This window comes from Lytechinus variegatus, chromosome 1 (genome assembly GCF_018143015.1).
Source record: "Lytechinus variegatus isolate NC3 chromosome 1, Lvar_3.0, whole genome shotgun sequence".
NCBI lineage: Eukaryota > Metazoa > Echinodermata > Echinoidea > Temnopleuroida > Toxopneustidae > Lytechinus > Lytechinus variegatus.
In genome coordinates, this window is record NC_054740.1 from 5439983 (window position 1) to 5457416 (window position 17434).

At 38.1% G+C, this 17434-nt stretch overlaps 1 protein-coding gene across 3 annotated transcripts in view; it reads left to right on the forward strand.

Annotated features, from left to right (window-relative positions):
* The first annotated feature begins 9492 nt into the window (after positions 1–9492).
* Positions 9493–17434, forward strand: part of LOC121413044 (exocyst complex component 1-like) — a 36644-nt gene continuing 28702 nt past the window's right edge. For all 3 annotated transcript variants that reach the window (XM_041605833.1, XM_041605893.1, XM_041605947.1), the window contains exon 1: positions 9493–9579. The gene's annotated coding sequence lies outside the window, so the exon portion shown is untranslated. The remainder of the gene's footprint in view (positions 9580–17434) is intronic.

Here is a 17434-nt window from a genome sequence, read left to right on the forward strand (position 1 = left end):
GCGACTTTTTACAAATTTTCCAGCTATATGTTGTGTCCCCTCAAAATAATGATTGGTTCATTATGCAACTGCGTTGAATTAATGTTGTGTAAAAAAACATTAATAATGATTGGTTCATTATTCAACTGCGTTGAATTAATGTGTAAAAAACATTAATAATGATTGGTTCATTATGCAACTGCGTTTAATTAATGTTTTTTACACAACATTAATTCAACGCAGTTGCATAATGAACCAATCATTATTTTTTATCATACAGTATATATAATATACCCGCGATTATATGGGGCGGCAATCCGTAAGGTTTAAAATGGCTTTGATATCAAGAGGTCTCCGCCCCGACCATATGCGGATCCAGGGGGGCCGAGGACTCTAGCCCGCCCCCCCCCCCCTCCCCCCTATTGGCGGAGCCAAAAAAGGGGGATAGAAAGAAAAAGAAGGGAAAAGAGAGGAGAAAAGGAAGGGGAAACATAAGAGGAGGAAGACGAGTGAATATAATAATTAGATGAGGGGAAGACTTGGAAAATGATTTCTTTTTTAATTTTTCATGTCACCATATAAATTTTTCGATCGTGCTTCGCGCTCGCATTGCCTTGGTGATTTACATGTATGGAACTTAAGATATCGAATTTTTGAGTCAATGTACAAAAACATATTTCAGCTCGAAAATCGAAATTTCATTATTTTGTTTGATTTTCAAATTGATTTTTTAAAAGGGCTCTGTAAAAATTATGGTCTGAATATTTACATTTTCTGCTCGCCCTACGCGTCCGCAAAATTTTATTTGTCAGGTACCTGTTATTTTCCTGTATTCCATATAGTTCTCAAAATATCCTTATTCCGGTCAGATTGTCAAAACGTATAAGCTATATCGCTGCACACTCGCATTTTTATTGGTAAGTTATGTATATCTCAATATGAGTTCTGTAACAAACTACTTAAAATTCCCAATTCATGACAGTTTATCAAAAATTTCTGCTCGCGATTTGCGCTCGCATTTGTTGTTGAAAATACATTAACTAATCATTCACCAGGACCAAGATGCAAAACAGTAATTTTATCTCCGATCTTGTGAACCTGTTTAAATATGTGTGAATAAATAAATAAATAAATAAATAAACTAATCCATCTTATTTAATTTCGAAAGTGCTTTAAATCCAGTTTTCAGGCCATGATATCAATAATACTTATAATACTAACAGATTTCGCGCTCTCGCATTAAGCTTATTAGATTAATAAATAAGATAAAATCATCTCTCTTTCCAGTTTGAAATATCTACAAGTTTCATCTAGCGCTTAGGCCAGGCGCTTATATAGGAAGAGAAATAGAAATAGTCATCATTTTCATATGATTACATTATGTTCTTAGAATGTCCCTGTCCTTTGTCAAAACTCAAAGTAATAATGAAACATAGATCCATATCCAACTCACAATTCCCGGGGGGGGCAGTCAAATTTTTCTACAAAGTGCTTGAAATACAGAGCTTAAATTGACCCTTTTTCAGATCAGAATATCACTCATAAATTATTTTAAGCTCCCTCTTCGCGCTCGCTTTATTGATTTTCATGATAAAAAGGATATTTATAAGGCCCAGATTCAAGGTCAGAATCTGAAACACGCGAACGCATGTTTATTTAGACACGCAGCATGTTCTCTATTTTAAATCATTATCCATACAAAATAAATTCTGCTCGCGCATTGCGCTCGCATTTTTAATGTAGGATGATTACTCATCATTTTCATGATTTACAAAACATGAATAGAGCCTGTCAAATTTTTAGGTGTGAAATTTTAACCGCTCGCGCTTCACGCTCGCATCATCAATTATTTATTTACTTATCCTTTTCAGTTTTCACGATTACAAAAAGTGCTTAAAATTTCCATTCCTTAGGCAGAAATGTCAAAATTTTCAGCTCGAGCTTCGCGCTCGCATTATTTGATGGTTGAAATATATAAAGCGTCTTCATGGCTAACTGCAAGCAGCCGTTAACAGATCCTTTTTGATCAAATCAAAATTTGGATACACATCTCGTAAATTTTAGCATGGGTTGAAATCTTTCCCCAAAGGTAGGGGTACCAGGGCATGGAAATCTGACATGCAAAACAAAAAGTTATCACCTAAAATGTAGGGTCATTTAAACAAAAAAATCTGACAAGCAAAAAAAAAAGGGTTCACCAAAACCAAAAATGTAAGGTCATTTAGTCCAAAATACATGTATTATTTCGATTGTGAAGTGATGTATTTTTCTCCATTATAAAAGACCCAAAATAGTAGGGGGACATCTGATATTGCCCCCCTACTATTTTGGGTAGGGGGCGCATCCCCCTGTCCCCCCCGGGATTTCCACCCATGAATTTTAGGACAAAATGCATGAAATAAAAAAGAAAAATTATCTCGCGCTTAGGCGCTCGCACTATTCAAATAAGGCTTTTGAGATAAATATATACATGTACTTGATTTATATATTGATTTATAAGGATAAAGCTTATATAAGACTACCCCTTCAAAGATAATTGGACCGTTAATTCTATAGCACTTTTTGCTATCATGAACTGGATGGCTATCTAACTAAACAATGATGCGAGCGCGTATAGCGCGAGCTGAAAATATTTTTATTCATGAAAATTGCAGGATGTGTATCTCGCTTAAAACGAACAATGAAAACTCTATTGACTTGAACACTGGATTTTGATGTCCCATGTGTGCGCGTAGCGCGAGTGTTATTTTGAACTTTATATAATGACCTGAAAGATTTATGTTGGCATATATTTTATGGAGCTAACACTGAATTGATGACAAATTGTCAAAATTGAAAGAACGAACAGCTGTTTCAGCATTTTGCAGAAGGATGCTTATGACAACATTAACACACCTCTTTTTAATTTTATTTTGAAATATCGGGGGGGACCAACTCACTGGGGGAAAATGCCCTCGTGCCTCACTCTTGGTTCCGTCACTGGTCCGGGCGGAGCCCCCGGAACCTTGTGATATTTTTAAACATTACAGATTGCCACTTTTTAATCGAACCGCGGATATACTTACACACCACATAACTTCAAAAAGCAGTTGCGGATAATACAAAATAGTTTGAGGCAGCACAACATAACAAATGTGGTAAAATTTGTAAAAAGTCGCCAGCGAGCGAAGCGAGCCAGAAGAATTTGGCCTATGATATTGAAATTAAATTATAATTATGTGATAATAGCTTTGAAAATTTAGCCTTTGTACGGTAAATGTAGCAGGCGTAAAGCTTTACTTGTATAGGTTATGATCGACTTCAGGGGGATATATATAACAGCCCTTGGCTAAGCATTTTTTTGTCCAAATCGTGACCATTAATGCATATAAATTTAGCAAGCTTATAGTTTACGCCATCCACATAGTTTCTTCCCGTTCTTTATATTTTTCTAATTCTCGGCAGCCCGGTCGTGTTATCAAGATCTTTTTTCTTTGTCCCTTTTCTTCATAATCTGATTTTTCAATTTAGATTTTGGCTCTACCTTCATTTCCCGTTTCTTTTTGCCTCTTTCTCCCATTTTCCCGCAATTCTCGCCTGTGCAATTTAGTCATATCTTTTGATCCCTCTCTTGTTCATCATGCTAATGTATATAGTATTTCGGGATATTTTGTACTTTCTCAAATGTTCTCTCGTTCCTTTGCCCGCTTTCCTTCAATTTTCTATATTCATGTTCTTTCTTTCTGTCCCTTTCTTTTCACCTTTTCCCTTTCTCTCTCTCTCTTTCTTTCCCTTTCCCTCTCGGGTTTAATTGGAGGTATGTCGTGAGATTGGGAGAACTTGGATCCGACGTGTTATAGGGGAGAGTAGCCAAGGACAGGAGAGTTACCCACCTTAAAGGACAAGTCCACCCCAACAAAAACATGATTTTAATAAAAAGAGAAAAATTCAACAAGCATAACACTGAATATTTCATCAAAATCGGATGTAAAATAAGAAAGTTATGGCATTTTAAAGTTTCGCTTCATTTCACAGAACATCTCGGTCGGTATGCAAATGAGGAACTGATGATATCACTCACCCACCACCTCCTTTGCATCTTAATATATGAAATATTTCCTTTTTCTCGTCATTGTCATGTGAAATGAAGTTTCGTTCCTCCCTGAACACGTGGAATTCCATTATTTAACATTTTGTCCTTCAGGCAACTGAGGAGGTCCTAATCGTCAAATTCATAAAAATTGAAATATTGAATAATTCAAACAATAAAAAACAAAAGAAATAGTGAGTGACATCATCGACTCTCTCCTTTGGATGTAATTGGCTCGTTCACATAAATATTTTGTTAAAAATATGCGAAACTTTGAAATGTCATAACTTTCTTATTTTACATCCGATTTGGATGAAATTTTTAGCTTTGTGCTTTTTTCTCTATTCATTCAAATTAACATATTTTTTCTGAGGTGGACTTGACCTTTAAATGAACTTAGGGTACATACAGCTTATACATATACATATAAACCTGGCTGTTCCATCAAACGTATCGATAAAACAAAATAACAAAATAACAAAATAACAATCTTCAGGCTTTAGAAATTCTTTTAATATTCAGTTCGTCATTGCACCAATTTCACTTTTTCACCATTTGATCTAAAATAATTCATATATTTCGGGGGTTTTCATTTCACAGGGGTTGACGAAATCCATGTACCATGGCCTTCGTCATATATGATATGCCCTATAATAGAATGAAAATCATGACGAATACAGTATGATTTCGATGTATAAGATATTTTATTTTTAAAACCAAGTAACTATGTTACATTATGTGAAAATCGGATATTGCATTACGTCTTCATTATATTATTTGTAATACGTAAAGTCGGTATGTCACGATTCGTCGGAGATAATTGAAACATGCAGTTGTTTATTTGAAATATATTGAAAACAAAGTTCATTTATCATACGGATTTATTATTTTATAGGTAGGCCATCGCATAAGTATATCAATCAATAATTGTCCTATATTAATATTTTTCTTCAGTTTATTCCAAATATCTACTTCAACATCATCATCATCAGCTTCAGCTAAATACTGGAACAGTCCGTTGAATTTTGACTCATGCTTGGCTAGAACTCTTTGATTTGCTTTCCGGATATTCATACCCTTTCTTTTTCGTAGACATCAGATACGATTTCCTGATTCGTATCGTCCTCTTCTAGAAATAAGTTATGCCTTAAGAAAGTTGAGTAGTGGTCGAAAAAGTTGCGTTTAAAGCCCATATAGTACTTTCGCATGATCCTTTTCGTTAGCTTCGTCATCACGCATGCCTTTCGACATATTATCAAACTTTTCATCACTCAGTTACTGTGTAGCTGCTTCCCTTGCTGTCTTTAGCCTCTCCTCCATTCCAAAAGCCCGATCTGAAGCGTCAGATCCATTCCGTCGATGTGGCATATAGTAGGCTTCGGATGCGGTCTGATCGACATCTCTAGTCTATCTCTGTTACCGTCATCTTGGAAAGGCTGATTTTTAGGTAGCCCACATAGCTGAGACAGTTCGACGTTCCAGCTTTAGCTACATAATTGGGGCTGTTTGAATGTAAAAGAGTTCGATCCAGCCTACACCAATAGGGGGGGGGGCGAAATTTTTTCAGCCATATTTTCCCCGATCGGGCGCTCGAAGATTATTTTTGTTTTCTTTGAAGGGGAGTCCTAATAGTCACTTCTTAGCTTTATTCTAATAAATCAACATAATATATAACATCATATATCCTTTTATATATATATAATGCGAGCGCGAAGCGCGAGCTATTTTTTTTGTTGTTGAAATCTTATGTATTTTCCTAAAATTTGAACATTCTGGGCAATGTTTGTTATCCTGAAAAAGATATGTGTATGCAATTAAATAATTACAACGAACGCGATGCGGGAGCAGAAATGAAGTGATGAAAAAGGTAAGACTGCATGCAATATAGCCATGAAGGCGCTACATAATTATTTCTTTAAAAAAAATCAAATATGTGAGCGCGAAGCTCTTTACTTAAAGAATGGAAATTCTAAGCACTTTTTTAAAAATAACTTAGGCAGAATAGGTATATAACTAAGCATGCGAGCGCTAAGCGCGAGCGTAAAATTTCGAGATTTAGACCTACTGAACGAGACACTCTATTCATGTTATGTAAACCATGAAAAGGATGAGTAGTTGGGGATCTTCCTTACAATAATAATTCGAGCGCAAAGCGCGAGCAGAATTTTTTTATATACGTTTTGAATTGATCGAAAAGGCACCTGTTAAGGACTGCTTGCACTTAGCAATGAAGACGTTACATATTTCAACAATCAATTAATGCGAGCGCGAAGAGCGAGCTGAAAAAAATAAAATTTCTACATAAAGAATGGAAATTTTATCAATTTGTTATAATCGTGAACAGGATAGCTATATAACGAAACGAGTGATGCGAGCACAAAGTGCGAGTAGATTTTTTTTTATATATATATTTTGTGATGTGAAACTGGATAATGATTTAAATAGAGAACAAGTTGAGTATCTGGCATGCGCGCGTGTTTCATATTTAGACCTAGAATCCAGACATTCTAAATAATCTTTTATCATGAAAATCAAAGCGAGCGCGAAGCGCGAGCTCAAACTATTTGATATTCCGATCTGGAAAAGAGTCAATTTCAGCTTTATATTTCAAGCACTTCCTAGTCCTCTCGCTAAACGCGAGATGAAACAAAACAGACAATTTAATTATTAAATGAATGCCTAGTGAGGGAGCGAAATCTGATATTATGGCCTGAAAACTGAAAACATTTTTTTTTAATTATAAATAGGATGCACTAGTTAATATATTTTTAACAATTAATGCGAGCGAAAATTGTGAGCCAAATTTTTTGTATAAACTATGTAATGTAATTCATATTTTGATCGATAAAGATTGAAAAAAAAATCATGAAAAGAGGACATAACTCGCCAATCAAAATGCGAGCTTGCAGCGCTAGCCGATACGTTTTGACAATCAGACCTAAAAAGCGATATTTTGAAAACTTTATATAATATGGAATACACGAAAATAGGTACCTGATAAATCAAAATTTGCGAGCGCGCAGCTAGCGCGAGCAGAAAATGTTAATATTCAGACCATAAAAATGACTTTTTTACAGAGCACTTTTTAAGAATCAATTTGTAAATCACATAAAATAATGAAAGTTCGGTTTCCGAGGTGAACTATGTTTTGTATATTGATCACATTTTTTTTATATTGACATGAAAGATTCCTTTTATTTTACAAGTCTTCTTATTTTACTCTTATTTTAGTCTTCACTCGTCTTCCTCCTCTCTTTTCCCTCATTTTTCTTTTTTTTTCTTTTTCCCCCCTTTTCCTTTTTTTTTTGCTCCGCCAATGAGGACGGGGGGCCGGCCCCCCTGGATCCGCCTATGCCGTATCGAGCTGACTGGTATTCTCCACTTTCACTCTCTCCTCCTGCCTTATATAGCTCTCCGTCCACATCTATCAAATCCGGCATCCTCTCCACCATCTCCATCAACGTTATGTACTCCGTAATACCCCTGGGGTAATACCCTAGTCACACTAGGAGGAATGAGCCGGAATGCCGTCGGAATGAAAATTCTTGGCACATTAATGGAAATTCGTAGTGCATTCCAAAAAATCTGACTGCATTCCAAATATTCGGGTCCATTCCCCGGGGGGGGGGGGGCCACTTCCATTCACGAGTGGATACCATGCGCGACCATGGGGTCCGGAAAAGCACCCTAAACACGTAATTTCCATATTCTGAAAATGCACCCCTTAACAAGTATTGGCGTGTGAAACCCTACCCTTAACAAGTATTGGAAACAAAACGATACTCTTGGCAAATATTCCCTGAAATGAACCCCTAAACAAGTACATGAATGTTTTATTGTTACGGGTCCTTCGGTCGTCGGCTTTACCTTATTTGGTTTAGTACGACCCCACCTTCTACACCTCGCGCAAATCGGACTCTAAACACGAAGTGTTGAGGCAAAAAGGACACCCTTTATGAAACATTTGAACTTTGTTTTATCATCCCCGCAAATTCGACCCTAAGCACGTAATTTTCCTAGTGAAATAGATACCCTTTTTTCATTATTTTTGGGTTTTTGACACCCTTATCACGTTACGTACGTAACGTGCCCTATCGTGAAAAAGACATCCTTTTTACGTGTTTTTTTGGTCGCGCATGGTATCCACTCGTCAATGTAAGTGGCCCCCCGGGGTCCATTCTTGTGTCCGGCCTGAATGTTTTGCTCCATGCTCAAAACCCCGGGGGGGGGGGGGCACTCGACCAAAAAAGTGATAGGGGTGTGCCGCGGGCGAGACAAAAAACGGGGGCCTTGGAGCGGGCTTATTGTAAAAAGGAGGGTCCTCGAACGGGCTTCGGAACTACAATTTTGTGAAAACAGGGGTCCTTGGAAAGGATCGCCAGTGTGTGAGTACGTGCGTATGCACGCCTATGGGATGGGCATGCGTGCATGATGCGCGTTTCTAATTGGATATTGATTAAAAAGTAGGTGTCTTACAGAGATAAAATGAAGATAAAATTGTTCTCAGAATACCAATTCGGAGAGATTTTAAGGGTATTTTATCTCACAGATACGCGATGGGTATGTCTACGCAAGCACTGGTTTGTTGCGTATCATCTATTGTTACGCAAGATAAAATTTAAAATTTTATCGCAAGATAAATTGTTACGCAAGATAAAATTGAAAATTTTATCTCGGAGATAAAATGTCATCTCAGAATACCAATTTCATTTTAAGAGATAAAATAAAATATTTTAAAGATAAAATGACCTCAGAATACCGCCCAAGACCTCTACCGAAGCATCCCATCGTGACCGTCGCCACCCGTCTTCGTCAACGCGACTTTCTTGTTTATCGCATCCCACCTACTAGTACCCGTCTGAACGGATTTGACGAGCACTGCCTGTCCAAAACTCGATCTTATCCATATCCCCCTTCCCTGGAATCTCGATCGATCTGGCAGCCTAATCCATATATATTTTTTAGAACAATCGGATCATATTATGATTCATATTTCTATTGTTTAGAACAATAGGGATTAGTTATGACGTTATTATAGGCCCTATAGGCGAGCCAAAAAAAGTGATTTTCTTACTTCAAAAAGCGTATTTCATTTTGAAAAAGGGCATTTTCCATTTTGACAAAAATATATATTTTTTCCTATGGGGATTTTTTTTAAATTTTGATCATCATCATCACCATCACATATCATCCTCATCATATCATTGTCATCATCATCATCCCCATCATCATCATAATCCGTCACCATCATCAACATCATCATCATCATATCATCATCATCGTCATCATCTATCATCATCATCATCAATCATAATTATTTCATCATCTATATCATCATCGTCATCATCATCATCATTCTCATTCATATTTCATAATCATCATCATTATTATCATCATCATCATCATTCATTCTCATATCCATCCAACGTGTACGTACGCGCGCTCGGCGATCGGCCTAGCGCGCGCAGCGGAAGTCAAAAGTTTGATATGGTCGATCCTTCCTGCATCCAGATTCCAACCAAGTAAGCCAGGTAAACACTGAAATTAATCAGTATTCTTTGATAAATATAAGATGATTATAGGTGCCATGTGTAGTGATAATTTATTGGTGTGCTTGCAGGTAATGAGGATTTCGTGGAACAAATTTGCGCGCTGGTATCTGTTGAACTATTATTAATACTTATTAATATTAGCCCGTGTTAAAAACAGCGAAGAGAGCTCGAGAGGTATAACGCGGACCGGGCAGGGCCGGGGAAGTTACGGGCTTGGATGGCGCCGGGGCTGGCACTGACTCACTCACACATTGTACGAGGTTAGTATGTACTACTGGCATGGCTGGCTCCTCCTGGCTGTGTAAGTTCAGACAGGAATAACCGTCGTTTCTGGGGATTTTTTTGACAATTTTTGACATTTTACTATAATCCCCATTCACCGACGGTAGTGTGTTCGTGCAAGCCTGCATGTGTAGGCCGTGGCCGTAGGCAGTGGCCGTACTAATGATAATCAGGTCACTCATTCAGGACGCAATGATGATTGATATCCCTCAACTTCATCGTGGAAAATAACACCAAGTGCAAAAGACCTACTTTTGCTGCCTTTCTGGATGCGGCGAAAGCCTTCGATACGGTATGGCACACAGGATTAATGTACAAACTTTATCACCTGGGTGTTACTGGAACCACCTGGTATGGTTGGAACTACCCCTTATCGACCACCTAATCTTCTAAGCATTGTATCTGCGAAAATATTCATCAATTTTACCCAGTTTTCATCTCATTTGTGCAGAAAATTGAGCAGATCAGATTCCCATGTTTCTCACGGCGACTCCGATTCAATCAGCGTATATATCGACGAACAACGAATGCGACAATTTTACATTTGCTCATTTGCACCCATCTTTTGAAACCGACCACCCGCGATACACTAAGTTTACGGCCTATTCTTGTCGCGGTGGCGAAGTATTTTGACTCTTCCAAATCAGTTCTGTGATGTCAACATGCTAAATGATCGTCTCACTACTTCCATTGCGAGCTCCGGCACATGATTCGACGATTGACGACGGATACTTGTTCTAAAGCCGTTTCCTATCGGATTTCTTGGTTTTTCAGCGGGGTTTGGGTCTGGTCAATACAATTTTGATTAATTCTACTAAATATTTACTTTTTGTTGCTTCTTTTTTTCTCGTAAAATCGATTCTTACCGTTTCTATGGACACTGCGCCTACTCTCCTGCGCGTATCGTTTGTAATACGCAATAATTTTAACGCGCGCAAGGTGGTCGGTTTCAAAAGAGGTGGTCGATATGTAGTAGTCTCACCATACATCATCTTCAAACTGTACAATGGGTTGAAAAGCACGGTATACTGGAGCAACCAAATCAGCCAGTGGTTCCCTGTTGAGCAAGGAGTAAGACAAGGAGGTATACTTTCTCCCCTCCTCTACCTTGTCTTTATAGATGGACTCATTAAGAGACTCAGGAAAAGTGGAGCGGGATGCTGCACCCTAGGTCGTTTTATGGGCACTCTCGTGCTGGCAGACGATGTGGTTCTCCTGGCAAACTCTCAACAAGAGCTGAATGAGATGCTAGCGATAGTGCACTCCTACTCCAGTCAGTGGCACTATTCCATAAATCCAACGAAGAGTGCTGTCGTAGTCTACAACTGTAAGACCACACAGGAAACACACGTCTGGAAGTTTGGGGAAGACAGTATCCCTGAGAAAGAAAGTCATCCACATCTTGGTGTCCAAAGGGCATCCAAGCGGATCAACAACAGATGCCACAACATTATGCAGCTTGGAAGCAAGACCCTATATAGCTTGACTGGCTCTGGAGCTAAGAGAAGAGGTCTCTCCCCGCCTATTCTTGCCGTTTTATGGGATGTCTTTTGTGTTCCCCGCATGCTGTATGGTGTTGAAATCATCAACCTTCTTGAGGGAGAAAAGGCCACCCTCGACAAATACCAGAGTCAAGTATTCAAAACCTTGCTTGGACTTCCCAAGACAACTAGCTCTGCAGCAATCTACCTCCTCACAGGCTTAGCTCCTCTTTCCACCTCGGTTGACCTCTCTCATCTACGTCTCCTTGGTAAACTGCTTGCCCTGCCTCCTTCCAGAGTGGAGTCAAGAATCTTCTTCCACACCTTGTGCCACAATCCCAATGCTCCAACTCTGATGAAATATAGAGCCTTACTAGAAAAATACAACCTACCAGACTTGACAGAGTCCTGCAGTGAGGCATCCACTTACTCATCGTGGAAGAGGAGGATATCACTAGCAGCAAATCAATTTGTAGCTACCTCCACCAGTCTGCAAATCCAAGAACGGTCTTCTCTCTCCCTGTTTGTTGGTGTAAGCCCAGCCCACATCCAGAACCTCTACCCATCCATGATCGATCCTCCCCGGCTGAGACAAGCAATAACCCTCAAGGCACAACTTCTGACCCACACCTACCTCACCAGAAGCAGACTCTGTAAAATCACAAAGGATCATCAGGATGCTCTCTGCACAGCTTGCAAATCTGCTGATGAAACCGTGGAACATATAATTGGAGAGTGTGACATGTACTCCGAGGAAAGGAGTAAAGCTCTCTCCCACTTTCCAGCGGAAGTAAGAGATGATCTGGATAGACTTCCTCCTTCAGTAAAGTCTGTATCTATTACTAGACTCCTCTTGCTGGGAGTCCTAGGACAGATCAAGCTAGACATCCCAGATTTTCATTATTTCACTTTCCGATTCTTGACTGAAATACATCACAAACGACTAGAGGTTCTAAACCCTTGACCTTGTATCTTTGGTCCCTGTGTCTGCACTTTGTACCTACCTTACGTTTACCTCCACTACTTGCATGTACACGTATATTAACTTCAAACTAACTACCTGTACACTGCGTACAGTTCTCCAGACTGGAGGAAATCAAGAAGAAGAAGACGAAGATGATGACTTAAGACAGAAAATCCTGACTAGAATAGATCTAGATCTATACTTCATCATTGACGTCTTGACACTCTTCCCTAGCCAGGAGGCTTCTAGAGAGTAAAAATCATTTACTAACGTAAGGTTACTCTCAACCACTTGTTCACTGCTACCATCTGGCCTGTGGAGAATCTACAGGTAGGACTATGGAGTATGGTATCATGCCATGCTGTATAGAGCACACACTTTAAAAAATCATTCAAATATCACTTTTGTGACCAAAATTACTAATTTTCATACAGTTTTAATTTATTTATCATTAGTAATGTGGGAATAATTTTTGTATTCACCAGAGCGCTCAAAAACTTGAATTTTGGGCATATTTTTGTGTACGCCCTCTATTGGTGGAAAGTAATATGGCAAGAAAATTTTCATTTTTTGATCTCTATTTTTAATTAAGAAAAAATGATATAAAGAATCAAATTTAAGTAAGAGCCAAGCAATATGAATTAACAGGTCTAATGGAAACTGTCAGTGTAAAAAAATCAAGCATTTGCCCCAAAGAAAAAGAGAAAATAAGCCAAACATTGCCACCCTTATTTTGTCACACATGGAGATATAACTGAGAACAAGGTTATATTATAACCTTGTTCATTGAATGAGTGCTCTCAACGAAGCCAGGTCTTCCTTTCTATTCATTTGCGTGTGCCACCAAAAAACCTGGAACTTTCGCCCCCCGAGATTGCTACTTTCTAAAAGATCTAGGCCTAGCCCTAGAAGCTAGATCCCTAGGCCTAGCCCTAGAAGCTAGATCTCTAGGCCTAGCCCTAAATCATGTACCGTACATGGGATACAACTTCATTTCCAACATTTCTATGCTATGGATTTTATTTTGAAACAAGAATTCATCAAAAAATTGAGAAAAATATCTTTTAGAAAGAAAGTAGAAATCTCGGGGGCAAAAGTTTCAGGTTTTTTGGTGATAAGATAGCTTTTGTTACATAAATATTTTGTCTCTTATCTTAGTTACACTTGCGTACTGGTACATAATTTCCCACACCTTCTTTTACATTGTGAAGCAATGAGGTCCAAGCTTTCAAGAGTCTCATTCATGGACTTGTAGTCTCCTTTCTGGATGTTTGGGCGTCTTTCTCTTTCTGGCATTTTGTATTTTTTCCTGAAGTATTTCAAGCTTAGTCAATATACACACATGATTACTAAGTCCAAGTGGAGGTAAATTTATATTCAATTGCAGATATTAGGTCATCAGCTATAAATGCAAGATCCAGAACATTTGGATTTTGGCCATGTCTATATCGTGTAGGCTCATATATATGCTGGTGTAGGAATGCTTCCTGGGTGGCAGTGAGAAACATGTACGATGCGTTATTGGAGGTCGAGTGATCTTTTTCACACCAAAGGGTCATAACAGTTGATGTCTGGAAAGTTGAAATCTCCCATTATCAAAAGATGCTTCTTTCCACTTTCACTGGCCAACTCAATGACTTCACAAAGTAACTTATCATTTTCTATTATTTTCTATTTACATCGTAGCTAGATGGGCCTTTATAAATACATCCAACCGAAGGTCCTTCTCTCCCTTTCAGCTTAGCAGAGAGCTTGACACTTTCGGTAAATTTGGAGTTGAATGAAACTTTGTGTACTTTGAGTTTTGTGCAAATTACATGTACAATACCCCTATGGCAGTTTTCCTTATCTATGTTTGAGAAGAGATCATATTCTCCAAATTTAAGTAATTCATTTGTCACTTTTAAGATGCCTGAGTTTAATAGGAACTACTTCACATATCGTTACTATATCTGGGTTATGCTTTCCAATAGAAATTTGTAGCTCTTCAGTTTTGTTCAATATGGAGTCTGCATTAGTATAGAGGACTGTTAATCTATTTTGAGATAAGTACTCCATATCTTTGCCCACAATCTTTGTTTCTGGTCCTCCATTCATGTCTCCAAGTCATTGGCTATGACGATTTCCATCCACTGCTCCAAAGACTCCATCTACTTCAATCTCACTTTCCATATCACTGTCTTTATCATCATTTCTGTGGTGTGTCTTTTGGTGAGTTGGTTGTGGGGTAACTCCTGGAGATTTGATCCAATGTCTGTTCCCTGAAATTCTATTTTGCTATTTTGCCACTTTTAATACTTGCACTTCTAGACTGATTTCTCTTCCAACTAGTGACAATCTGGCCTTGATGTATCACCAAACCTTCCCCATTCGTCTTAGTTTCCAATTTTCCTTGCATTGTTGCCTTGTCATGTCTGGTGATATGTATCTTTCCACTTGGTAGTTTGTTTAAGTTTCTTGATGACTGAGAGGATTTCGTTTCTCATGTGTAGAGACGTATACTCCTCACGCATACGCAACTTCGCGCTACTTTACTCTTTTGTTACTTTTAGCAAGAGCTCACATTAGTCACATTTACTCTTTTTGTTATTTTTGTCACCTTTTCACCTACTGAGTCCATGCTGACCTAGCCTAGCCAGCAGTAGAGGCACATGGCCAATATGGGAGACTTTCTCCAATAAGGGAGACAATCTCTCATATTGTAGACTTGCTGTGCTAAAGAACATACATATATGTATGAAGCGACACCAACAAAAGAATGATTTTTTCCACTAAAATTTTTGTCCCACTGAGGTCAGTAGCCCATTTGTTTTGTGTGTGGATGGCAACAAAAATTCTTATAAAAACAAAAGTAGATGGTGAATTTTTTAAGTAGACAGTGAAAAGGGGTAATTTTTCATGATGAATGTACTTAATCACATTTTTATTTGCTGCCAAGGTAATCCTTTTGCAGCAATTGTAAACAAAGAAAATTAGTCTCCCAAACTGGAGACTGTCTCTGAAATTGGATACCCAAATTCTTTACAAAAGTTTATGATACTGGAGATAATATCTGTTATGGGAGACAGACCGCCATATTGGCCATGCGCCTCTACTGCTAGGCCTAAGTAGATTTACAGAAAAAAATGAAAATTAGCATGCCGAAAAATCTAAAGTAAAAAATAATTTCCATGATTTCTGTGACTGTCGTCTGTTGACAACTCCGGCTCCCTGGCCCTGGGGCTGGGCCTCTTGAATATGATCAATATGGTATGTGCACCCATTTTCAATCTAAATATCCGTTCTAGCTAGAGCATCTAATAAAGCCATAGAATTTTTTCTGTTCCCGAGACCCTGAAATTTGTGGTTCTTGACTTGTTCCAGCGTGCACCCATCATGAACTACTCAGCCCGTGTAGCGGCGGATCTGGTTTCTGAGAGATATGGTACTAGGAACACAATCCGCCGGCGGATCGTGTTCCAATTAATGATTAGTTCCAACTCCGGAGGATTAAGTACCAATTTCTCTTTGGCAGATATCGTTCCTGCTATCGTTCATGCATGCACGTAACGTTTAGACTACATCACTTGGTACGCACTCAGAACCTTGGTGTGTCAAGATCTACACACAGCAGTGCTCAGACTCAGAGTTGGACATCATATTCAAACTTCAAAGATCATGAGATCCCAACTGGCCAAAATTAAACTGATGATTTTAGATCTAATTGTAAATGACTATATGCAGACATGAACATGATGACTACAGGTACATCTAATTCTTAGGTTACCACCAATTATTAGAAATGTTAGAGAAGTGGTATGTTTAAAGGACAAGTCCACCCCAACAAAAACTTGATTTGAATAAAAAGAAAAAAATTCAACAAGCATAACACTGAAAATTTCATTAAAATCGGATGTAAAATAAGAAAGTTATGGCATTTTAAAGTTTCGCTTATTTTCAGCAAAATAGTTATATGAACGAGCCAGTTACATCCAAATGAGAGAGTTGATGACATCACTCACTCACTATTTCTTTTCTATTTTATTATATGAAATATTGTTATTTTCTTGTCATTGTCATGTGAAACAGTGGCGTACCGTGGGTCACGGCATTGGGGGGGCACCAGTAAAAATTTTGAGTCACATCGTGAGCGCGCGAAGCGCGCCCAGTTGCCAGGTATACTGACCTAAAAGAGACATTTTAAGGACAGTACCATTAAACGGATATGTATCTCACTGGTCAAATAATGCGAGCGCTAAGCGCGAGCTTAAAATTTTTTATATTCAGACCTAAATAGGGACATTATAATCAGTCTTTTCTAATCATGATATGTACCTGTCTCGCTAAATAATGCGAGCGCGAAGCGCGAGCTGAAATTTTTTAAATATTGACTCTCCAAACAGGAAGATTTTAAGGACTATATTTTAGGAATCCATTAAGAGTATACACATCTCACCATAGTCATCTAATGCGAGTGCCCATAAGCGCTTGCTTATTTTGTTAGAAATACATGCACATAAAGCACTTGTAATCATGATTAACATCCCCATCTCACTAATCAAATCTTGCGAGCGCGAAGCGCGAGTTGAAAATTTAGGAAATTCAGACCTGAAGGGGGCATTTTAGGGCTTATTTGTAGGAATTGACGAAGACCATACGTAGTTCACTAACCAAATAATGCGAGTGCGAAGCGCGAGCTGATAATTTTTTGATATTCAGATCAGAAAAAGGGACAATTTAAGGACTGATTCTAGGAATTCATGGAGAGCAGACATATTTCACAAAGCCAGCTATTGTAAAAAGCATATGATTGTTTAAATTTCATTTGTTAATAAAAATGCAAGGATAAATGGAATATACTAATTTGAATTTCTTCAATTCTTCAAGTTTGTACTTCAAATCATAAAAAAATGAGACAAGGATTAAATTAGATTAAATTCTCTTAGTTTTAAGATATGACTAAGATAAGACTAAGATAATAAAATGTCTGTATGAACTTTTAAAAGAGAATTTTTTATGATCCTTTTTTATTTCACATGTTTTTGAAGCCAATCATGCACACCATCTGATATAATATGATGCATAGCCTTCTGAGTCAATTAAACAATTGTTTGAATGTTGATGGTAA